The following is a 22,121-nucleotide window of genomic DNA, read 5'->3' as shown; positions in this document are numbered from 1 at the left end:
AATGAACATCATTGTGTCCTATCCAGTGGATTTAAAGGATGTCAATGTGGGGGTATATTCATAATCTTTCCAAATATCAGCACTCACTATGCATTTTCATAACAGACTCCAGGTATGAATGTGTCATGTCCTCTAATCGTGCATTTAAAAAAAAATAAAAAATTTAAGTGATGAATGACAACTCTAGAGGTGTGCATGAATCTACCATGGTCAATAAAAAATAAAATAAAATAAATAAATGGTCAATTTAGAAAAAAAAAAAAAAAAAAAAGACTCAATTTGGAAATTTCAAGAGCACAAAATGCATTAACAAAAATCCATAATAGATTTAAAATTGTACATGATATGTATTTGTTTTTCATTTTACATATATACATTTGAACTCTTATGGGGGGTAGCAGCTGCATGTTCAGTCCGACCCTTTGAATATATGAATTAAACATAATATGGCCCTTGAAATCATAACAGTTGTGCTCTTTGATTTGAATGAAGGTCAATGGACAAAGCAATAATTTTTACTTCTTTTTTTTTTTATATTATCAACCACATCATGTACTCTTCAACTATGCATTTCTCTCTTTCTTTTCATAATAACATAGTGCCCCCTAATGGATCAAAAGCGTCAATGCTTCATAGAATATTTATGGCAAGAGGTCACAGAAAGAAAAAGCAACCCAATTTGAAACTATTTGGTGCTGTACAACAAACAAACAGCCTTTTTGCTGTTATTGGCAACTGTGTCTCAGAGTCCTATCAAAAAAAAACAACAAGTAATTCCTTGTGACATTTCCAAAGCAAGTCCCTCCATGATGTAAATGTCTCCAAATCATTTGATTTAATCAAATGGCATTCACAACCTACACTTTTTTTTTGTTTAATATGCTTTATCGTAGGAAATTTGTAATGAGTCTGGAAGTATTTTTATCAATGCCAACTACAATGTAGACAAAAGCTTCATTAAAAAAAAAAAAAAAAAAGATTTTCATGTGATCATGTCAGATCTCACATCAAGTCTACACAGTATTTTTACTTCCTTTGTGTGACGCTGGGTCACATATTAACAAGAGAACCTCCAATTTTGTATCACGATTTTCTTTAAAGCTCCAGTGTCTGTCTTCCTTCAATGGCTGCTGTGGGGCGCATGGCAATGTGACTGGACTGAGATCTGAAAACAGACCCACGAGGAGAACAAATGGTGCTGGAGCGAGAACAGACTAAAGATCTGACCTTCTCTCTCTGATAAGGAACATAATAGCAACTGGCCTGGAATGCATATAACGACTGACAGTGATGTGGCGCAGGCCACGCAATCCATGAAGGTTCATGTCTGTGTGGATTCCTGTGGAACATGACCGTTAAGTGACTTTTAATGGACCAAAACAGCTCACCAACGTTTGTATGCACAATATCTGCAGTGAAATAATCAGTATAGATCTAATAATTAAAATTTTAGATGGATAGATACAGAGAGAGAGAGAGAGAGAGAGAGAGAGAGAGAGAGAGAGAGAGAGAGAGAGAGAGAGAGAGAGAGAGAGAGAGAGAGAGAGAGAGAGAGAGAGAGGCTAGCTAAATAAATATCTAAGATAGCTAGCAAAGAGCAAACTCAAAAGTAGATAGATAGATAGATAGATAGATAGGCTAGCTAGCTAAATAGATAGCTAAGATAGCTAGCAAAGAGCAAACTCAAAAGTAGATAGATAGATAGATAGATAGGCTAGCTAGCTAAATAGATAGCTAAGATAGCTAGCAAAGAGCAAACTCAAACGTAGAGAGAGAGAGAGAGAGAGAGAGGGAGAGAGAGAGAGAGAGAGAGAGAGAGAGAGAGGGAGAGGCTAGCTAGCTAGCTAGCTAAATAGATAGCTAAGATAGTTAGCAAAGAGCAAACTCAAAAGTAGATAGATAGATAGATAGATAGAAACTTGAGAGAGAAGTTAGCTAGCTAAATAGATAGCTAAGATAGCTAGCAAAGAGAGCAAACTCAAAAGTAGCGATAGATAGATATAGATAGATAGATAGAATTGCACACAAGAAGCAAAATATGATCAACTCTTCCGTGTATATGTTGAAGTGCAATTCTACACTTGAAAATGAAATCCAATCTAAGTGTCTCTCAACGCGCCATTGCATAAAACATGCGCAGCACAAACAACATCACGGTGTGTTCCAATCAACGGCGCGGTGATGTTTATAGCGATGACAGGCTTTCTCATCTGAGCACAGCGAGCTTTGCTACCATGCTGAGTGTCTACGAAGTGTCAAGTTGACCGATCAGATTGCTCGGTTGGAACTACCTTAGGGTTGCTTGTCAGCTATAGTTTACTGCCGTGATAAATGCGGTTCTTATCTTGTGGGGCTTTCAGCTTTTAGGGCTTTCAAAGGCCCATTGGCAGGGATTTCATTTTAGCTTCCAATCACCTCGTGTCAAAAGTGCACGAGCGCATACCAGTAACACCTGAGTTATAAAGTTCCTGTGGCTAAAACGGCCTGATTGCCTGTTGTCATCGGCCAATAATAATGGCCATATTAGAGGGAACCTGATGGGGGGTAAAGGGGATAACGTGACACATGGGGGGGAGCAAAGAGGGAGGAAGATGAAGGCAAGGAGGAGGTATGGAGGCATGCCCATGTCACAGGGGGGTCACGCTAATGATCAGTGCCTCAGTCATGTGGCCTATCTCAGCAGGTAGCGGGAACGGAACATGTCAGCTGACAGCATTCAGCAGCTCTCTTATGCTTCGGCGCTCACCATTTCCATTTCCAATGCATCTATCCAATCAATTATTATGTTCTTCTCTCCTTTTACACAAGATGTGTTGACTGAACCTCATTATAACAAAGAGAGAGAATTAAAGGCCCATTTAAATCCATTTCTGCCACTGAGGTAATAATCGTTTCCAAGGGCTCGTCACAAAAGGTGAAGCTGCTAGCCGGAGGCCGCAGCTGCCATCACGGTTGGCTACTGCCACGTATGCGAGTGTCTCTTTGAGCAGTAGCTCTCAACTGAAGGGTCGGACAGCTAGTTAAAAATGACAGGAGGACCCAGGTTTAAATGACACTGGACGGAAAAATGCCGTAACGCGCACAATGCCACACACTCACTTTTCATCTCTTACTGTTTTTCCCATTTATTTTTTTTTATTAGTTGACCAGAAGTGATTTTCATGCAAATATTCACTGTACTTCTGACTTCACGACTGTGTTAGCGTAGATCAGGGGTGTCAAACTCATGTTAACCCAGGGGCCGCATGGGTAAAATAACGGTATGTAACTTAAAAACAATTGCCGTCAATTATACGCAGATTTTCGCTATTTGTCTGCCAGCCCTAAAATACGGAGCTCAACTGTAATCATATTGTTCCAAAATATAAAACAAATACAAATGGAACGCGGCAACACTGAGTCCTGGACGTGTTAAATCTACCTGTTTTGCCTATATATTGTTCCCAGAATGCATTGCGTGGCGCATTTATAAAGACGCTAATCCTTGTCATATCTGTGTTACCAGTAATTGAATTTGTGGCGTATTTAACACGTTTGTCGGTCTATGATTAAAAAAAATAAAAAATAAAAATAAATAAATAAAAATAAAAATAATAATAATAACAATAATAATAACAATAACAATAACAATAATAATAATAATTATTATTAAACAACCGCTTACTTGGAAAACCTGTACTGAGGGCGACAGAAACATCCACATCAAAATTTAGCAGTAATAAATGTAATAATAACGCACATATTTGTGGAGATTGGGGTGAAGTTGTATTTTACAATTTTAAAACTGTGCAGAATTTAACAAGTTACTTCATGTTAAAGATTAGATAGCTATTCATATGAAAACAAAAATGCACTGAGCTGTCACCAATTTCTTACAAATGAAATGATGCCATCTAGTGGCAGAAAAATAACCAACAAAATCAATTTCACACTTGTTTTTGACAGTACATACTTTTTGTGTCGTGTTTCATAGATGTCAAACAGGTAACCCTGACAATCTATTGATGTAAATTGTATACACTTGTATACTTACAATGTTTTGTTTTGCTCTTATTTTACTTATCTTACTCTTCACTGCATGATGTTCCATGTTTCATGTACAGCACTTTGTATACAGCAATGCTCGTTTTAAAGTGCTTTAAAAATAAAGTTGAGTTATGATTAAAAATATAATATGTGTCTCATCAGGTATACGAGTCTGCCTGTCACTTAACACAACTCTCTGTTGGTGTGTAATTAGTGAGATTTTAGTCTTGGAATGAGGCATGGAGATGGGAAAGATGGTCATAAATGGTGGACGATATATAAGGCAGTAAATACGAAACACAAACACATAAATCAGCTTCAACTTCAACGTTATTCCATCACTAGTCCCCGGAGGGAAATTGCTTCTGCAGAAAGACTGCAAAAACAGTACATAAGAAAGGGGCATAATGGGGGCTAAATGTAAAAAAAAAAAAAAATTCTTCTATAATGATTGGCTGATTTCAATTTCTTACCAGTTACATGGCATCCATCAGGTTGTCTTTATATTCATGCATGATGTGAAGAGAATATCAGCAGGCTTCAAGAGGATGTCGCACAAGAACGTCTGGCTTGAAAGCACCTATTCAATAATGGAAAATTACAGGCACTCAGTGGAACGTTTCCTATCATCAGATGATCACAGAGGGTAGCTGGTGCTGATGAGATCATATATATATATAATGTAACTTGGACTCCATCACACTTCATTTAGCACCGACGACTTGAAATATCGATTTTCTCATTTGGTTGCAATGCTATTTCTCAGGTGAGAAATGCGCAACACTAAATTTAATTCAACCTAAATGTGCTACACATTAAACCTTTATCAAAGTATAGGTCTAGCTGTGTGCTGGGGAAAAAAAAAAAAAAAAAAAAGGATCTGAATATTCCGCTGCATTCTTCATCAATGCCCCAAAATGATGTCAGTTCCTGATATGACACATCTATCATAAACCAGATTGAACACGAGTAATGTCAGCGGAAAATACTTGTAAATAATACCGTTTACAAGACGTTTGGCACTCGCATGCTGGCGCGCTAACATTTTAAATCAACTGCTTGTCATTATACTATATAAAAGTTCAAGTCATAAACTATGAAAAAAAATGTCACTGCAGTAGACATGGTTGATACGTTTGTGTGGTTTGAGCAGACCTCTGCCTAAGCTAAACGATCCAAGACAAAGAATCAATTTGTCTTAATTTAGTGGTAAATAAGAGAAATAACAAAAAAAAAATAAAAAATTAATGTCTAAGTCCTGGCACTTTATTTTATAGATGTCAATATTGCGTTTTCCACGTCCATACTGTGTTCCTCTTTAAAATAATACTTCACTTATTTAGCCCATTATAGCAATAAAAATATTTTGTCTATAATTAATTTGATACTTTCATTATTTTTCACGTACAATTAGTACCTTTAAGAACACATTTTGCAACTTGCTGTCGACTGAAAATGACATCACAAGGGCTCAGGTTTGGTCATGTGACATTCACAAACTGATCTGTGATTGGTTACCTGAGCCCTTGTAAAATCATTTTCAGTCGATAGCAAGTTGCAAAATGTGTTTTTAAAGGTACTAATTGTACATTAAAAAAAATAATGAAAATATCAAATTTATTATAGGCAAAATATTCATCTTTGACTGCCAAGAATGGCTAAATAAGTAAAGTATCCCTTTAAACAAGCACCGATTGTTTATTTTTTTCCACCCTCCTTCCTCATGTTTCCTTTTTTCCATCTATGAAATTCAGGGCGCTACCTAACGAACTGCCAGGCATCCTGTTCTGTCTCCCTCTGTGAAGGAGAATAATAAGATTTTTTTGGGGGACAGATTTATGATGTATACATTCTCCCACATTTACTCTTTTATTATTTACAAAGAATTAATTGTAAAGCATTTATTCAACATTGTTGAACATCGGTTCGAGCTGCTGCTGCGAGAAAGAGGAACTTCATTCCAAGGCCGTAAACAAACTCCAAAGACTATCTGACTGGGGAAGTTTTCTGGTTGAGACACCTTGAGTAATAAAAGACATCTGCGGTGGTGTAAATTGATTGTTGTCATGGTTGCTATTTCCCCACCTCCTTTAGAGCAACAAGTGATCATTTGGGTTTTTTTTTTAGCCGAATCCCAAAGAAAAAGAGAAGTGTGAGGTTGTGTCAGAAGGGGCCAGGAGCGTTTACGAGTCAAAAAGGCCTTGTTTTCTCATTTTTGTGTCTGTCTCCTCATCCATATTAACTCATTTGCTCCCAAAGACGTATTTATACGTTTTTTATGTGTTTTTTTTTTTATTTTTTATGCTAGAGCATACAGAAGGCTTTGATGCAGCCTCGGAACTGAAGAAAATGCTTGAAGCAATGGTAGTTATTACAAAAACAACCAGCAGGTGGCAGAAGAGTATAAGACAACAAACTTTTCCCCACTATTTTAAACAGATTTGGGATGAAACCTAGCTATATTCTAATGCTAATTGCTGCAAAACGGAAATAGATAGAAATATACCTTTTTCTTCCTGATGAAAGAAGAGATGCTAATTTTTCTTTTGGTAGATTCCATGTTTTATACCAATAGAATACAATACTCTGTGGGCCTTTGCAAAAGCAGTCAAAATCCAGTAAAGGGTTTGCTTCAGTGAAAATGGCCGGGAGTGAATGAGTTAATATATATGTATGTTTAAAATGTCAGAGATGGTGTATAAACCTGACATTTTTGTTTTGTTTAATTGGTAACTTAGCTCATGGCTGGTCAGGATGCGGTCCCCATGATGCGTAGCAACATTTTTAACGGCAACGTTTACATCGAGTATTCACAAGCAAGAGGCTTTGCGACCTCGCCCTCATCCTGCAGCGACGTACAATCTTTCGATCGGCCGGACTAGGCAGGAATACCGATGTCTCATGATGGTGACTGACCCTCCCAGAGGAGAGCAGCCGGCACAGCGAATGACTAAGGGTCAGTGCTCACTAACAACTGGCCTCTGGCACCACGTTGTGATGGATGAGGCATGCGAAATGGCAAACAGAAAATTGGTCTCCTGAGGGGTGTAACTTCCAAATTGTCTGGCGGGGCTGACACCGTGTGGCACCATGTTTCCGCTTAATTAGGTTTGCGCCAACAATTGTCTTATGAGGAGAGAATATTGATGTTAGTTTTCAGTGCATTTGAGTCGAGAGTGATCATTTTCTACCTTCAATTAGCTTAATATGACAGATATGTTTCATTAACGCCTGTTGGTACCAAGTAGGATGGAATGCATTTAACACATTCACTGCCAGCCCAGCAAAAATGCCTTATTTGACGTCTTTTTCCGTCAATGGCAGTCAATGAGTTAAGATGAGATGTAACCAAAATTGACGGATTTTTAAGCAAAATTTGCCTTAAAAAAAGAAAAAAGGAAAAAAAAGGATGCTGCAATATAATCACAAAATATATTGGCACATTGTGTTTAACACATTCACTGCCAGCCCAGCAAAAATGCATTATTTGACGTCTTTTTCCGTCAATGGCAGTCAATGAGTTAATGATAATTAAATTGCCACGTTTCAACATTAACATTTCAATTTATAACACAGCAGTACTTTTTTTCATGACCATAGGTTGAATTAAAAAGTACATGCGCTTAACTGATACACACTTCATTAGCTAGAATTTTGACTCAAATTCAGCCTAAACAAAGATAATTGCGTTAATTACAGTTTGCTGTTGCCAGCAAACTGTTTAACATAGTGAAGTTGTTGCCACTAGTACCTTCGATACATACAATTTGCAAAAACAAATCAAACATTTTTTGAAAGGCCTTTATATTTCATATGTAGCATTTTACTTCAAATGCAATGAAATTAATGGCAATTTTCTGTTCTTCTAATTTCTAATTCTTATTCCATGATCGTACAGCGGCCACAAGAGGGTGATCAATACTTGGATCGCTCCGATACCTTGAAATAAGGTCGGGTAACAGCCTGAGATCGATGCCTGGTATTGGTACTTGCCCATTCCTAGAATTAAAAAAAATAAAATATTATTATTATTATTATTATTATTATTATTATTATTATTATTATTATTTGATTGAACCACTAGCTGTGATGATGGAATGTTTTTTGTTTTATTTATTTATTTATTTATTTTATTTTATTTTATGTTCTTGTTTTGGCTGTCTATTGTTAGTTGCTATGATTACAGGTAGTAGTAGTAGTATGGTAGTACAGTAGTAGTCATTTTTATCGTCATTATTATTGTTTTATTGCTTATTAAAACACCATTGTTACAATTCACCCGTTTACACTAATATCAGTCTACGATTAATCTAACGTGCTTGCTCAGAAATAGGGGAGGAAATCACTCTTCACATTTCTGCCATATTTAATTGACATTATTTTAAAATGGGGGGAAATTATGGCACTATGTGGTAAACTAAAGAGTCATCAATTGTATTCAGTTACCAAAAGTCAAAAAGTCGTGCAAATCACTTGAAAGCAAATCAAACTGAATGGGTACTATTATTGTACTTTGTGTAGTAGTACCCAAGGCTGCACAGCCACTAGGTGGTAGCAAAACCCAACAGCAGCAGTATCAATTCCATCTTGGGCGTGCCTCTCAGGAGCCCACCACAAATACTTGTTTAGAACATTCCTGAAATGAACTTTAAAACTTTAACTTTGCTTCTATAGGAGGCATGAACCTTAAATCATCCTTCCAAAATGTAAAAAACAAAACAAAAACAACACACCACTCAGCCTGCTTGCTTCCCTCTTGGAAGAGTCGCTTGCTCGGTGAAAGAAATGACAAGATGCATAGCTTATATGTCACTCCTTGTGGGCACACGTAACAGGGACGCTTTGAACTGACCAACTAAAGCCGAGATGATGTTGCTGCCTGTGGTCGGGCGAAATATATTTCAGTCTAACCTGATTCCAGATTGGCAAAAAAAAAAAAAGGCGAAAAAGTACTGTTGAATGCAGGACATGAGCTTTTCGGCTATGGAATATGAGGTCATTTGTGAGAAAACAAGACTACGCAATTACTGCAGAATATTCATAAATCATTCATGTGTTTGGTTTACGCTTGCGATCCAAGTCTAAAGCTGTCACGGTGTGCTGTACCGACAACATGAAAGGATTTAGAAGCTCAAATTGACAGTAGATGTTCTGGGGCATAAATGTGAGTCGATGACGTCAGTCTGAAATTCTGATGTAATGGCTGAGAATTTGCTTCAAAGTTCGGTATATTATTATGCTGCCATGGCAACCCCTCCAGGGAATTCTATAGCTTGAAGCGACAGGAGCATAAAGTCAGTGACATGGACATTGGACATTCAGATCGACCCAGGCAAGCCAGTTTTTCAAACGGCAGCTATACTTGGTGAGGAAGGAAGAGTGGGAAAAAAAAAAAAAAAAAAAGCTTGGAAATTGACTGGATGAACTTTCTGTCGTCTTGTACATTATCTGCCTATTAAATCAGAAAGTAGTCAAAGAGGAAATTACAGTTGAAGGTTGAAGATGATGGTCGACCTCCGAAGAGAAATATCTGCCCTTATTATGCAATCTTTAACAACTGTAAAGGTACATTTTTAACAAATAATTGTCAAACAAGCTACTGCAAGTTCTAGAGAAATTGAGTGTGAAGGTTGAATAAAAAAAAATAAAAAAAACCTTGAAGCATGTAGAATAACTTAAAATAATACTGAATGACATGTCGGAATGGTTTTAATTGGTATGTGGAAACTGGAGGGGAATATGTAAATATTTGTAATTTGGGGCTTTGGAACATTTTGTGAATTTTGTGAATGGGACTAATAAATGAGATTGCTTGAATGATCTGCACATGTTGAAGTATATATAGTTTGAATCAGTTAAGCAATTTTGAGGTAAGCACGAATAATGTACAATATGTCCTATTTTGGGAATGTTTTGGGTTTAAAAAAAACCCAACAACAAACATTTTGGACTTGCAAAATTTTGCCAAGTTGAAAATAATCATTCATAAGGTGAATTGAATGACCAAAATGATTTAAATTTCAAATGTGAAGTATCTGTATCTGTTTTTTTTTTAATGTGCCCCAATTCAAATGAATGGGTCATTTTTTTAGGTGAAAAATGTTGAATTATGGGAAAACTGTGAATTTGTGGAATAAAAAAAAAATAGAAGCACACATGGCGTGACATTTTTAAATATGCTGAAATTTGAATCATGTGAATCGGATGAATTATGTAGGAGGAGAAGCGAGCCAAAACAATGGGAGGAATTAACAGCGCTTCTAACTCTTGTTGACGTTCAGATCACAGACATGTACTTGGCATTAATGCAGTCAGTGCTGATGGAATGGTGCCACATAAATGTGATCTCACCCCCCCCCAATCCCCCCAAGGCGGTTCGAATAAAAAAAGGTTAACGGTATAATCTGATGAACGGGCAGGTAAACCGCACACTCTCATCCATCATGGTCCACTCTGAGCATGCATGTAATCAATCATACCACCACACAAGCGAGTGCCCAATCTGATTGGAAAGGGATGCGACCAGTCTGTTTCAAAGTGTAACGTAACACAACGTTGGCTTTGATGCAAAACACACAACAGACTTGAGTGCATGATGGCTTATTATTAAATCTTCCGCTTCAATGGCCTTTACTGTTAAATAAGATTACACTTTGCCTTACATGAGGATATTATATGGCAGTGCAGCAGGTTTTTTTAAACTTGGTTTTACAATATTGTACTTTTAATGCGATTTCGGGGTTGTATTTTTTTGGGTTGAGGGTGCTGTTAGTTCACAGAAACCTCTTGACACAGATTTAGGTGGTATTGTACTCTCCTATGTAGATGAACTCTATAATTTAACCATTCCTTTTTTTTCTTTTTCTTTTTTCAAATTACACGCCTGACCCTCGTGCCGGGATACGATATCCCCGTCGTGTGTTTAATGTGCGCTATTTTTGAAACTCTCTCACTGTGATTATTTTTTTTTCATTTTTGGTTTTTCCTTTAATCATTTGTGTTTTGTCTTGGAACAGAGCACTAAAATGTTTAAAGTATGCGGCCATGGATGCCAAACATACTCAAATGACTCACGCAATTGTAAAATCTGTTAAGTTCCGAGTCGGTTCTAATTTCCACAAGTCAGAATGAATCGCAAATGTACTGCATTGTGGACAGTTATGATGTGCCATGTACAGCTTGTGCTTCTGAAACCAAACACTAGGGGGAGCCAAGCTATAAGTGTAGATCACAACAATCCCGAGATGTTTTCCTGCCATCCAAATTCAACACATGCTATTATTGACCTCTCTCATTAGGCATGGCGTCATCGATGTGTGACCTGTATGCAACACATATCTTGTTAAAGTTGAAGGTAAATTAGGATGAATTCAGCAGTGTATGTTCATTAAACTACCAGAGTTCAAGCTTTCCCACTTAGCTGAATTTCCCCGCTGATTCTTGCTTGAGCGGCCACACATAATTTGATACAAATCCATAATCCTGATCCAGCTTAAATGTGTTTCTCTCGCCTGCATTTTCCTTACACAAGTGTGCAGAGTATTGATCCAGGCCTAAATAATTGAGGAGCTTAAGTTAAGCAAGTTAAGGCAGTAGCGTGCGTGGGTTGCACAAGCATGTAAGGGGAAATGGCACCGGATTGTACATCCCAACAATTGGCCGTCAAATTAGTGCACATGTGCACAGAGCTGTAGTTTATAAAAAAAAAAAAAAAAAAAAAAGAAAAGAAACAATATATCAGGCTTCTTACTTGTAAGAAAGTTGGGAGGTATTTGAAAAGGCTTTTATGTAAACGTTAGGTACTGTATTTTGTTTTCCAGCATGCCAACATTGACTAATTTACTTCGAACACTATGTCAAGAATACTTGAAATGTTGTATTTAAACATTTTAATTGGTGGTGTATGGCCCACCATCAATTTTCAGTAACCCGCAAAAATTGTTACCAAAAAAAAAAAAAAAAAAAAAGTGGCCACTATGACGGCGTATTTTTTATTTTTTTATTTTTTTTTAAAGAGGGCAGGGTCAATATGACAGAAAAAAGTGGCAATTTTGCCACTTTTTAAAATGACGAGAAAAAAAGTAGCAAATTTGCCACTTTTTAATATGACGAGAAAAAAGTGGCAAATTTGCTGCTTTAAAAACTGGCAAATTTACTACTTTATAAACTGGCAAATTTGCCACTTTTTTCTCGTCATATTAAAAAGTGGCAAACTTGCCACTTTTTTTCTCGTTATATTAACTCATTTGCTCCCAATAACGTGTAAATACGTTTTTGTTTTTTTTAAAGTTGTGTCTCAAAGATATATTTATACGCGTTTTTGTTTTTGTTTTTATACTAGAGCATACAGAAGGCTTTGATGCAGCCTCTCAGCTGCAAAGAACGGTTGCAGAAATGGTAGTTATTACACAAACGGCCAGCAGGTGGCAGCAGAGCAAATGAGATCAACCAGGGCCATCTAGAAAAAAAGCTAAATTACTTAGAATTTTAAATAGATTTGTGAAAACTGATGAAACTTAGCTCTCTTCTAATGCTAACTGCTGCAAAACGGAAACAGATAGAAACACTTTTTTTTTTTTCCCTGATGAAAGAAGAGACTTTAATCTTTCTTTTGATAGTTTCCATGCTTTTATGGCAACCGAACACAATATTCTGTGGGCCTTGCAAAATCAGTCAAAATCCAGTAAAATAGCCGGGAGCGAACGGAATTGCTTCTGTGAAAATGGCGGCGAGTGAATGAGTTAAGAAGTGGCAAATTTGCTACTTTATAAACTGGCAAATTTTCCTTTTTTTTTTTTTCTCATCATATTGCCCCCGCCCCTAAAAAAAAAACGACGTCGTCCCAAACACATACAAAAGCAGAGCCAAACTCTGGTGCTGATGACTTGACATTTTCTGACTGCAATCATACTCCGCCACGGTAAAATAAGTGCAACGATTTCCTCCTTGGCAGAAGTTCACGCTATTTCTGTCACGTACACCGTACACTCCAACCCTTCGTCCGCATAGTGACAACACCTTCTCCGATACCTCTCACTCTTTTCTTGGCATCCGCTTGACATGTCAGTGAGGGGACAGGCAAAGAGCAGACCGGCAGCTGATCATGAAATATTAGCCAGTGATTTGCGGATGGCCTGACAGACAGATTGAGGTCCATTATGCAAGGTAGGCAATTTGTCATAAACAATATAGTATACATTAGTGATGATGACAGCCCCTTTTGATTGGCACCTGATTCTTATAATATTCCGAAAAAAGAAAACATTTAATCAAGCCCCGCCTCCTGCACAATCTTGTCAAGAATGAAGTTCAATTCAGGACAATGAACAAGGCTCACATTAGGAACCTTTGGCCTCATTGCACACTGGCACTAAATACTGTAGCTACTTTACTCAAGCCTTTATAGCATATTTGTCCATGCAGCCGTGTTGATTACAGTGTTGTGCAAAATGCTGGGAATCCTCTGCTTGTTGCACAATAATGTGACTGTTCTGTGCTTCCCGTCATAATGTCAGTATTTATGTTATTTGTTTTACCAGTGCTGTTTTGCATAATAACTGCAGAGAAAGATTTTATTTTTTTTATTTTTTTTTAGGGCCCAAGCAGCGACAAGTACAAAGTCCCCATTGTTTGTGTTGGAATTTATATTCCTATTCCACAAAGAATCCCATTTTTGAGACACTAAAACCGAACGAAAATTCACCAAACTTTACACACTCACCGAGTCTTACGAACAAAAGCAAATTGCAGCCATTTGCATTAAAATATAGCTAGGTTTTATCATTATTCACAAATCAGTTAAAAACAGTTGGGGAAAAAGAGCATTTTGCAACATGGCCCTGGTTGATCTCTTATACTCTGCTGCCACCTGCTGGCCCCTTTTGTAATCACTACCATTGCCTCGAGCATTCTCTTCAGTTCAGAGGATGCATCAAAGCCTTCTGTATGCTCGAGCATTAAAAAAAAACACACAAAAAAAACGTATATACACGTCTTTGGGATCATGGTAATATTTAAAATAAAACGTATTTATACGTTTTTGGGAGCAAATTAGTTAATGTCGTGTACGATTCCAAAAAAAATTTGATCTGTAGCGGCCCCGGCTTAAAGGATCGACAAAATTTGTAAGGCATGTGTAGCGCACTCACACTTACAAAAAAGTCTTTGGTAGCCATAGTCTGAAATGTATTTGAAAGTGCAATTTTGGCCACAATTTTACAATTTTGCGACAATAAAGACCATTAAGACTGTTTAGAGAATGGTTAAGACTGATTTGAGAACGTTTAGGAAATGCTGTGACCTTTGAGCGAACTCTGAATTGATACAGGCTTAACCTAAATCTACAAAAATTGGGAAGCAAAAAACAAAAGCTACGACCTACAAAAAGTCTTTTGGAGCCATATGCTAAACCTTACAGGAAGTCCGTCGTTTTTAATTTATTTTGGAATGTGTCATTTTTGGCCTTTTCATAGTAACATTTTAACATCGTAGGGATCATATTTTAACAAACTCCTCCGAGTGATTTTATCAGATCGTCTTCAAATTTTGCATCTAAAAAATGTTAAGACAAGTTATTGGAATCTGTTTATTTCATTGCACGCTGTCGCCGTGGCGATATGCTGTTTACAAACAACAACAATGCTGTTTTTGAGGGTTTAAACATGGGCAGAAACTCTCTCAGGCCTGGCATAAAAATCAATATTTTTTAGATAAATGATTTTGGAAAAAAATGTCTCAATTGTGCCACCTCCAAATGTTTATTTATCTGCAAGATGTAAAATGAGGTCAAGAAAATCTATCATGAGACATGAGTGTTTTGTCACTCTTCCCCACAAGTGATATTTCTCTCAATGATTTCTACTAAATTTCATTTTTTTCTCCCAAAATACAAATATGAAAGCAGTTTGAAGGCACCTGGGTCCTTCAGAATACGTTTTGAGTAGCTCGCTTCCACATAGGGAGACTGAATTAATTATGGGCATTAAAAATAAAAGGCAATGGCATTTTCACTCAATGCCTCATTATGCACCAGGAGACACGATGATGGCGCATTATCGAACTTCAGAAAAAAAGCGAAGCAGATGAGGACACCTATACCGCAGGCCCTCTCTGTCCTACAGAGTGGGGGGGGGCTATGACTGACACAGAGTCTGAAGTGCTCCCAGGGGTACGCGAGATAGCCGAGAGGAGAAATGAAATAACGCCATCATTCAAGGAGAGACTGCCAATTATCGTCAGCTCGGGATCGGATGCATACAAAATAGCTTTCTGTATTTCGACGCGGCCGAGAGTTGGGCATTTCCGAGTACACTGTCCATCCAACAAGAACTATGAGCCCTCATGTAGAAGGAAAAAAAAAGCCCTCTGTTTGACTTTCTGTAACATTCTATTTGTAAGAGAGGTCACACGAGTTTATTTTAAGTTGAACGTGAGCTGGACAAGACCTTCGTAATGATTCAATGAACAATAGCGGCATTGTGAAGTAATAAATGGCAGATTATATCTAAGATTTGTATTAAAAGTTGAATTCCAAGATACAATTTAAATGGCAACAGTGTTTGAATGAGCACATATCAGCAGTGCGGCCGAGAAGCAACTACGTCATTGGCTCTAAACAAAGTTCAAATCTTCACTTTGATCTGAAAGCTTTATGTCAGAATGAGTGAAGAAAGTGAGTCAGACATTGCATGTTTTTAACGTCTTGTCCTTCACTTTTGTGTTTTTTTATTTAAAGGCTTAGATAGTTATGTGATAACTTAGTTTCTAGGGGTTTCCCAAATTACAGAGCCGGTATCACTCCACTGCACGGTCCTATAGCGAAAGGCAACTATTAAACTAATCATAGAGAATAAATGTGACTTTTCTAGCAAAAAATAATATCTATTTACTGTATGTATGGGTATCTTATTTGCGTGTGAGCATTCAAATACATTTCTGGAGGATTTTAGCCTAGTCTAGTTTTAGTCCGGTGAAAAATGTGTGTTGACAAAATTTGACGTAATTTTCCGTCAATGGCAATGAATGAGTTAATAATCAGGAAAACTAATAATCAATGCAGTCTCAAGTTACCAAATTTACACAAAGGATGATGACATCTCATGTTGGTTTAGCCTCAAGACAGTGACTGATCCTAAAAAAAACTCATTAATACTATTTTGGATGTATAATGTTTATCCCTAGCCAGGGAACGATCCAATTTTTGGATGGAAAATGTCACAATTGAAGAGGATAGCAAGTATTTTTGATCATAGGCAACACGCCTCCTCACAAAAGGTACTGCCAGGACATCCTGATGACCCCGTGTGGCAACCGCTTCTTTCCGAGGCCCGATTAAAAGAACAGCAGGCGGTGGAATTTCGACCTGTGACCTCTGTTGTCTGCTAACCTTTTCCTGTTTCACATCAGTTTGACTTACTACTGTATTGTTGTGTCAAAGCGTCGGGGCAAGGGTGTAGACATTAAAATAAAAAAAATAAAAAAAGAAGAAGCAGCTTTGTTTAACGTCATAGGTAATAGCTTGGGCACACCCGATGTTCAGTCACAGTTGATTTTGTAACTTGCAGCAGTCTTGGTGCTCAATATCGACGAGTCCTCACGTTAGTACAAAATGTGCACGGTATAGGTGCATTACTAATAAATGCAGTACAAAAATCTTTGAAAGCAGTAGGTACAATCCTGGGTAGTCTTCTTTCCCCATAGGGACTACAATGACTTATTTCCATATCTAAGTTAACTTTCACAAATTGAAGGAAAAAAAAAATAAAAAATGTTGGCTGTTCATTATTGCCACACCAGTGTGGACAAAACAAAGCCTTACATCTAGCCGAAACGCTAACTGTGAAATGCTTGCTCATTCTTACCTAATTATCTCCCCCAGCAGTGTGGCTCCAACTCTCAGTCAGGAGTAAACAAGACCCCAGCGGGAAAAGGCTCCTGTCTTGGCTAGCAGGCCAATTTTAATAAATCGATGCGCTAATCATTGGATGTGCAACCGAGTGGCCTGGTCGTGCTTCCAGTCCTACTCCCTTTGAGGGTAATTTAATTAGGTTTCCAATGCTGAAAAGCTCCCGACATGCACAAAGAAGCGAAAGGTGAAATTGATTTTTCCTTCCCTCCCCCCAAAGTATTTTCGGCATTTAGCTGGTAACAGCATAGAGGGTGAAGGGAATTTAATGACAAAAACAGAAAACAAAAGACCCGGTTTGTGTGGCTTAGGGAACGTTTAGCTTATGATACAGCTGGGGTCTAACGAAGTGAGATTAATCCCTTCAAATTGGGTGAGTTTATTTACAGGCAATTTCTTTCTCAGTTTGCATTCATTGTTCATATGTTGCCCAGAAGGTCAGTCTGCTCATTAAACTGCAAATCCATACACTGTGTACTTTTCATTTTGGGCTGCCTTCACTTAAGTGCCAATGCTAGCAAGCAAATGTTTGAGCATTAATAGTCACTCATTATAGAAATATTTCAAATGCCTATACATTGACATGTTTGATCCGCAAAAATATTCCATGTTCAAGCTTTTGGTGGCTGGAATAAATCTCACCAACACCATGACGAGAGACAATAGCCACTAGCTAGCTTGAGTGCTAACAACCTTAAAAGGAATCCCAACTGTGATGACAAGTTTGCTCAATATTATTTATTTGGTTGTTACGACCATAACTATGAGATTCACTTTTCAAAAATAATTTCCAGTTTAATAATATATTTTAGGGGTGTCAATTGCCTAGTACCTGAACATTCGATTCATATCACAATTCATAGGTCACGATTAGATTCGGTACCGATTAATCCCGATACGAATTGTTTATCATTTATTATTTATAAAAAAAATATGTTTTTTATTTTTTTATTTATTTAGAAATTCTAATCAGTAAACTTGTACAGTGTAAGATTTGTATGAAAATGTATTTATCTGAAACTTAAATTAAAATTAATTAATGAAATTAAATATTAAGGCTTAATGTTCCATTAATGTAAAATTTTTTCATGCTTAAAACTCATTCACTGCCTTTGACAAGTATACTTGTCAATTGTATTTTTTAGAGCGGTGCTAAATGGGGGCGAATCTGAGCATGCGCCACTGTAAATATCAAACTTGGAAACAAATTTACTGATGCCCAACCACCGGTAGATGACATCATTGCCCCATTTTATAGGAAATAAACACAGTTTCAGAGTCCATGGGAGAAATGGCTGTATTTTGGCAAACCTACATTTTTCTGCTGTCAATTATAAAAGAACGGGACGGGACAAAAAGTAGGGAGTCTATTCTGTTATTTGGTAGATTCGGTTTATATATAATTATTGAATGTAATATCACGCGAGTATTGGAAATGTAAAAATTTTCTATAATGACTGGCAGTGAATGAGTTAAAGTGTGAACCCTAAGACGTTTTGGTGAATATTTTTCCATCAAAAATGGATATTTAAAAATCAATTTGGCCGCCTATTGAATCGTTTTGAGAATTGCGCGATGTAATATCGCGATATATTGCTGAATCGATTTTTTTTAAAGCACCCCTAATATATTTTGTAGAAACATTATTTGGACGAAAGCCGCCATTGTTATTTAGGTCGCATAGCGAGCTAAAATGGCGGCTGGCTCTCTGCCGAGCAATGTGAAACGTCTATAAAGAAAGCAAGGTAAGTCTCCGAGCGTTCCCAAAAGGGGCGATCAAAACTCTTGAAGGCGCCTGGTGAATGACGAATGTAGGCAAAGCTAGCTCGCTAATCGTGGTATAAATGGGCCTTGCAATTGCACATGTATGTTAGCATACATTCAGCCATAGAGGCAAATACTGAGTCAACATTTTTATTGTTCAACAACCACAGCCAATGCTGGAATCATCATCTCCAACCTAGCGAAAACTGTTCTTTTTGTGCTGAACAGTGCCCAACATTTGTTCACTAGTTTCTTAACTAGAAAGAGTATCATGTCTACACTTCCTTGAGGCATGTCTGCTGCATGTACACACTTGAAAACCCACGTACACACGCAAACTGGGATTTGGAAGGCTCCAGCAGAACCTTAAGGCCTGTTTCGGCTCTTGCACGGAAAACTCCCTGGAAGCATTTCCCAAGACGTCAGTGAGTGCCGGCTCCGGTATTCATGCAGCATTTTCTCATTTTACTGGCTGCAGAGAGCAGGGAGTCGGAAATCCATCAGCAAGTAACAAGGTTTACTATTTCACTTGACATCCGTTGTCCACATGCCAGCAATTGCTCTAAAATGACTCTCCGTCTTCTCCTAGGGAAGTTTGCTCAGCAGAAGCGAATATCCATGCAGCCATCCATCCATTTTCTGGTACCGCTTGCTCCTTGCAAGGGTCGCTGGAGCCTATCCCAGCTGGCTATGGGAAGCAGACAGGGTACACCCTGAACTGGTTGCCAGCCAATCGCAGGGCACACAGACACAAGCACACCTAGGGACAATTTGAAGCACCCAATTAACCTGCCATGCATGTCTTTGGAAAGTGGGAGGAGACTGGAGTACCCGGAGAACATGCAAACTCCACCCAGGAAGGCCGGAGCCTGGACTCGAACCAGAGTCCTCAGAACTGGGGGGCGGACGTGTTAACCACTCTTCCACCACCGTGCCACCCAAAAGAGAATATGGTCGTCGAAAATAAATTGCAAAAATGGAGTTGTCCCCAAATTTCCTCTAAATATAAAATGAAGAGAGGAAACGGAGATTATTATCTGTCCGTCTTCATTTTCAAACAAAAAAGTCAAACTCCAAACATGTTTATGATGAAACGCTATTGAAAGCATTTAACTTTGCTGTTGCCGTGACGATGCGCCGTTTGCAAAGATGCTGATTTTGAGAGCCTAAACCGAGGTGAAAACTCGTGCACACATCTTGTCCGACGTGTCAGTTCCCCAACGTCCAAGTCCCCCAACATGGCCAAGGATTGTGAGGGCCCTTTATAGCTGCTTGCAGCTCTAGTTACTCAATCATTTCTCAAATTCAAAGGCTGACATTTGGCCAAAACAATTGTAATTACACATGTTGAGTGAAAGTAAAAATGATTTAAATGGTAGTTTTCCGACATTAAACTCATTAATAGAAAACCACGTTAAGACCCAAACATAAACCTAATGGCAATCAGCACTGTTTATTATCCCTTGTATATATTAGCCCAGCTGTCTGCTGCCGCCATGACACTCTCTGTGTTACAGGTGTTTATTTTGTATAAGTTGTGACTGCTGACTCTCGCTAGGTGGTCTTGCCTTATTACTAACTTTGTATATTTTTGTTTTCCAAGGGGCCGTGAGAAATGACATCCCCGTGGTTGCCCCTGAGAGAACAAAAATGATGAGCGACTATGTGTATGTATTTAGTGGACGGACACAGTTTCGTCTTTGTAAAATACTACAACTTAAATGACTCACATAATGGCGTTATTCAGACATGTTGACCTAGATTGTCTTGCAGTAATCCAGTGTTTGACATTACTGAGACTAAACTAACTTAAATTATTCATTATTAACTCATTCACTCCCAGCCATTTTCACAGAAGCAATCCCGTTCGCTCCCGTCTGTTTTACAGGATTTTGACTGATTTTGCAAGGCCCACAGAATATTGTGTTCTATTGCTATAAAAGCATGGAACCTATCAAAAGAAAAAATAAAGTCTCTTCTTTCATCAGGAAACAAAAAGTATGTTTTGCAGCAATTAGCATTAGAAGAGAGCTAAGTTTAATCAGTTTTCACAAATCTATTTAAAATTGTTGATCTCCTTTGCTCTGCTGCCACCTGCTGGCCGTTTGTGTAATAACTACCATTTCTGCAACCGTTCTTTGCAGTTGAGAGGCTGCATCAAAGCCTTCTGTATGCTCTAGCATTAAAAAAAACCAAAAAAAACGTATAAATACGTCTTTGGGACACTTAGAACATTAAAAAACGTATTTATTCGTTAATGGGAGCAAATGAGTTAGTTGTTACGTAGCATTTGTCTAGATCTATTGATAGAATCACACTATAGTATCTGTCTGCTGAAAAATGTCAGACAGATAAGGTCGACATTGACTGAAGTAAAACGAATGCCTTGTGCACTGACGCTGTGTGTCAGGCTGACTAATGATGGGCAGCTGAAGTCGGAGGTCAACCACACGGATTTTTCTGTCAACCTCTTTTTACAAGCTTGAGACGTATGAACATTCTGCTTTAAAAAAAAAATAAAAAAAATACGCCCAGCATAGCGCATATGCTGGTTGTGTTGGTATATTTGCAAGTCCAGCACAAAAGTCTTACAAAAGCGAAGGCATGAACTTCAAGTCAAGATCTCACTTGTCAGAGTGTTGACAAGGTATTATTACAGCAACAATAGCAACTAATATTCAGGTGAGTTTCCAGTTCCTGAAAGGGTCTCGTCATCCAAATCGTGGAACACAAGACATTTTTCTGCCAGTGGGAACTTGCCATACTGAAAGCTATGCCGTGATAATACAACGGAAAGGAAGGGAACCGTATTAGTGTTGTTTTGAAAGTGTTTGTTTACATTGGTGGCATCAAGCCAAGCTGTCATTACATTGTGGATACCGTATATTCCGCACCGCATTATAAGGCGCACCTTCAATGAATGGCATATTTTAAAACTTTTGGCCACATAATGTTCTAAAAACAAAAATACTGCAGACTAAACGTAAATTATAACAATGAAGACTCATTAGGAATGTAATGGAGTCAAAAGTAAAACGTTCGTCTTTAAAACCTGTAGAATTAAAATAGTTTATAATACATCAAGAATGTAAGATTATTTTTTTTTCAGTGATTTATCGTTTTTTTACGAACGCGCACTATCACGCAAGCATATAACGGTATTTTGTTCTAGTGGGGTTGCCGTAGTTAGCCATCCAAGATGGCGGGATCTTCTGCGCATGCGCGTCACTGATCGTGCAGGGTCACCAGATGTAAGGCGCACCGGATTATAAGGTGCATGGTCAGCTTTTGAAAAAATTGAAGGCTCTTAGGTGCGCCTTATAGTGCGGAAAATACGGTGTATATATATATATATATATATATATATATATATATATATATATATATATATATATATATATAGTACGAATGTACACTTTTGAACTCA

The 22,121-nt window shown here is 37.8% G+C and overlaps 1 long non-coding RNA gene across 4 annotated transcripts in view; it reads right to left on the bottom strand.

Moving 5' to 3' along the window:
* The window catches only part of LOC144009231 (uncharacterized), a 231,410-nt gene that overhangs the window by 117,954 nt on the left and 91,335 nt on the right, over nucleotides 1-22,121 (bottom strand). For 2 of the 4 annotated variants that reach the window (XR_013280864.1, XR_013280865.1), the window contains exon 5: nucleotides 4,500-4,606. The exons of 1 other annotated variant lie outside the window; for it this stretch is intronic. This is a non-coding gene — a long non-coding RNA (uncharacterized LOC144009231). Of the gene's footprint in view, nucleotides 1-4,309; nucleotides 4,403-4,499; nucleotides 4,607-22,121 lie in introns of those variants that run through there. One more of the 4 variants, XR_013280867.1, reaches the window with a different exon arrangement.

This window comes from Festucalex cinctus, chromosome 20 (genome assembly GCF_051991245.1).
Source record: "Festucalex cinctus isolate MCC-2025b chromosome 20, RoL_Fcin_1.0, whole genome shotgun sequence".
In the NCBI taxonomy this organism is placed as follows: domain Eukaryota; kingdom Metazoa; phylum Chordata; class Actinopteri; order Syngnathiformes; family Syngnathidae; genus Festucalex; species Festucalex cinctus.
The sequence above is the reverse complement of the archived record's forward strand: the minus strand, read 5'-3'. Positions and strand labels throughout refer to the sequence as shown.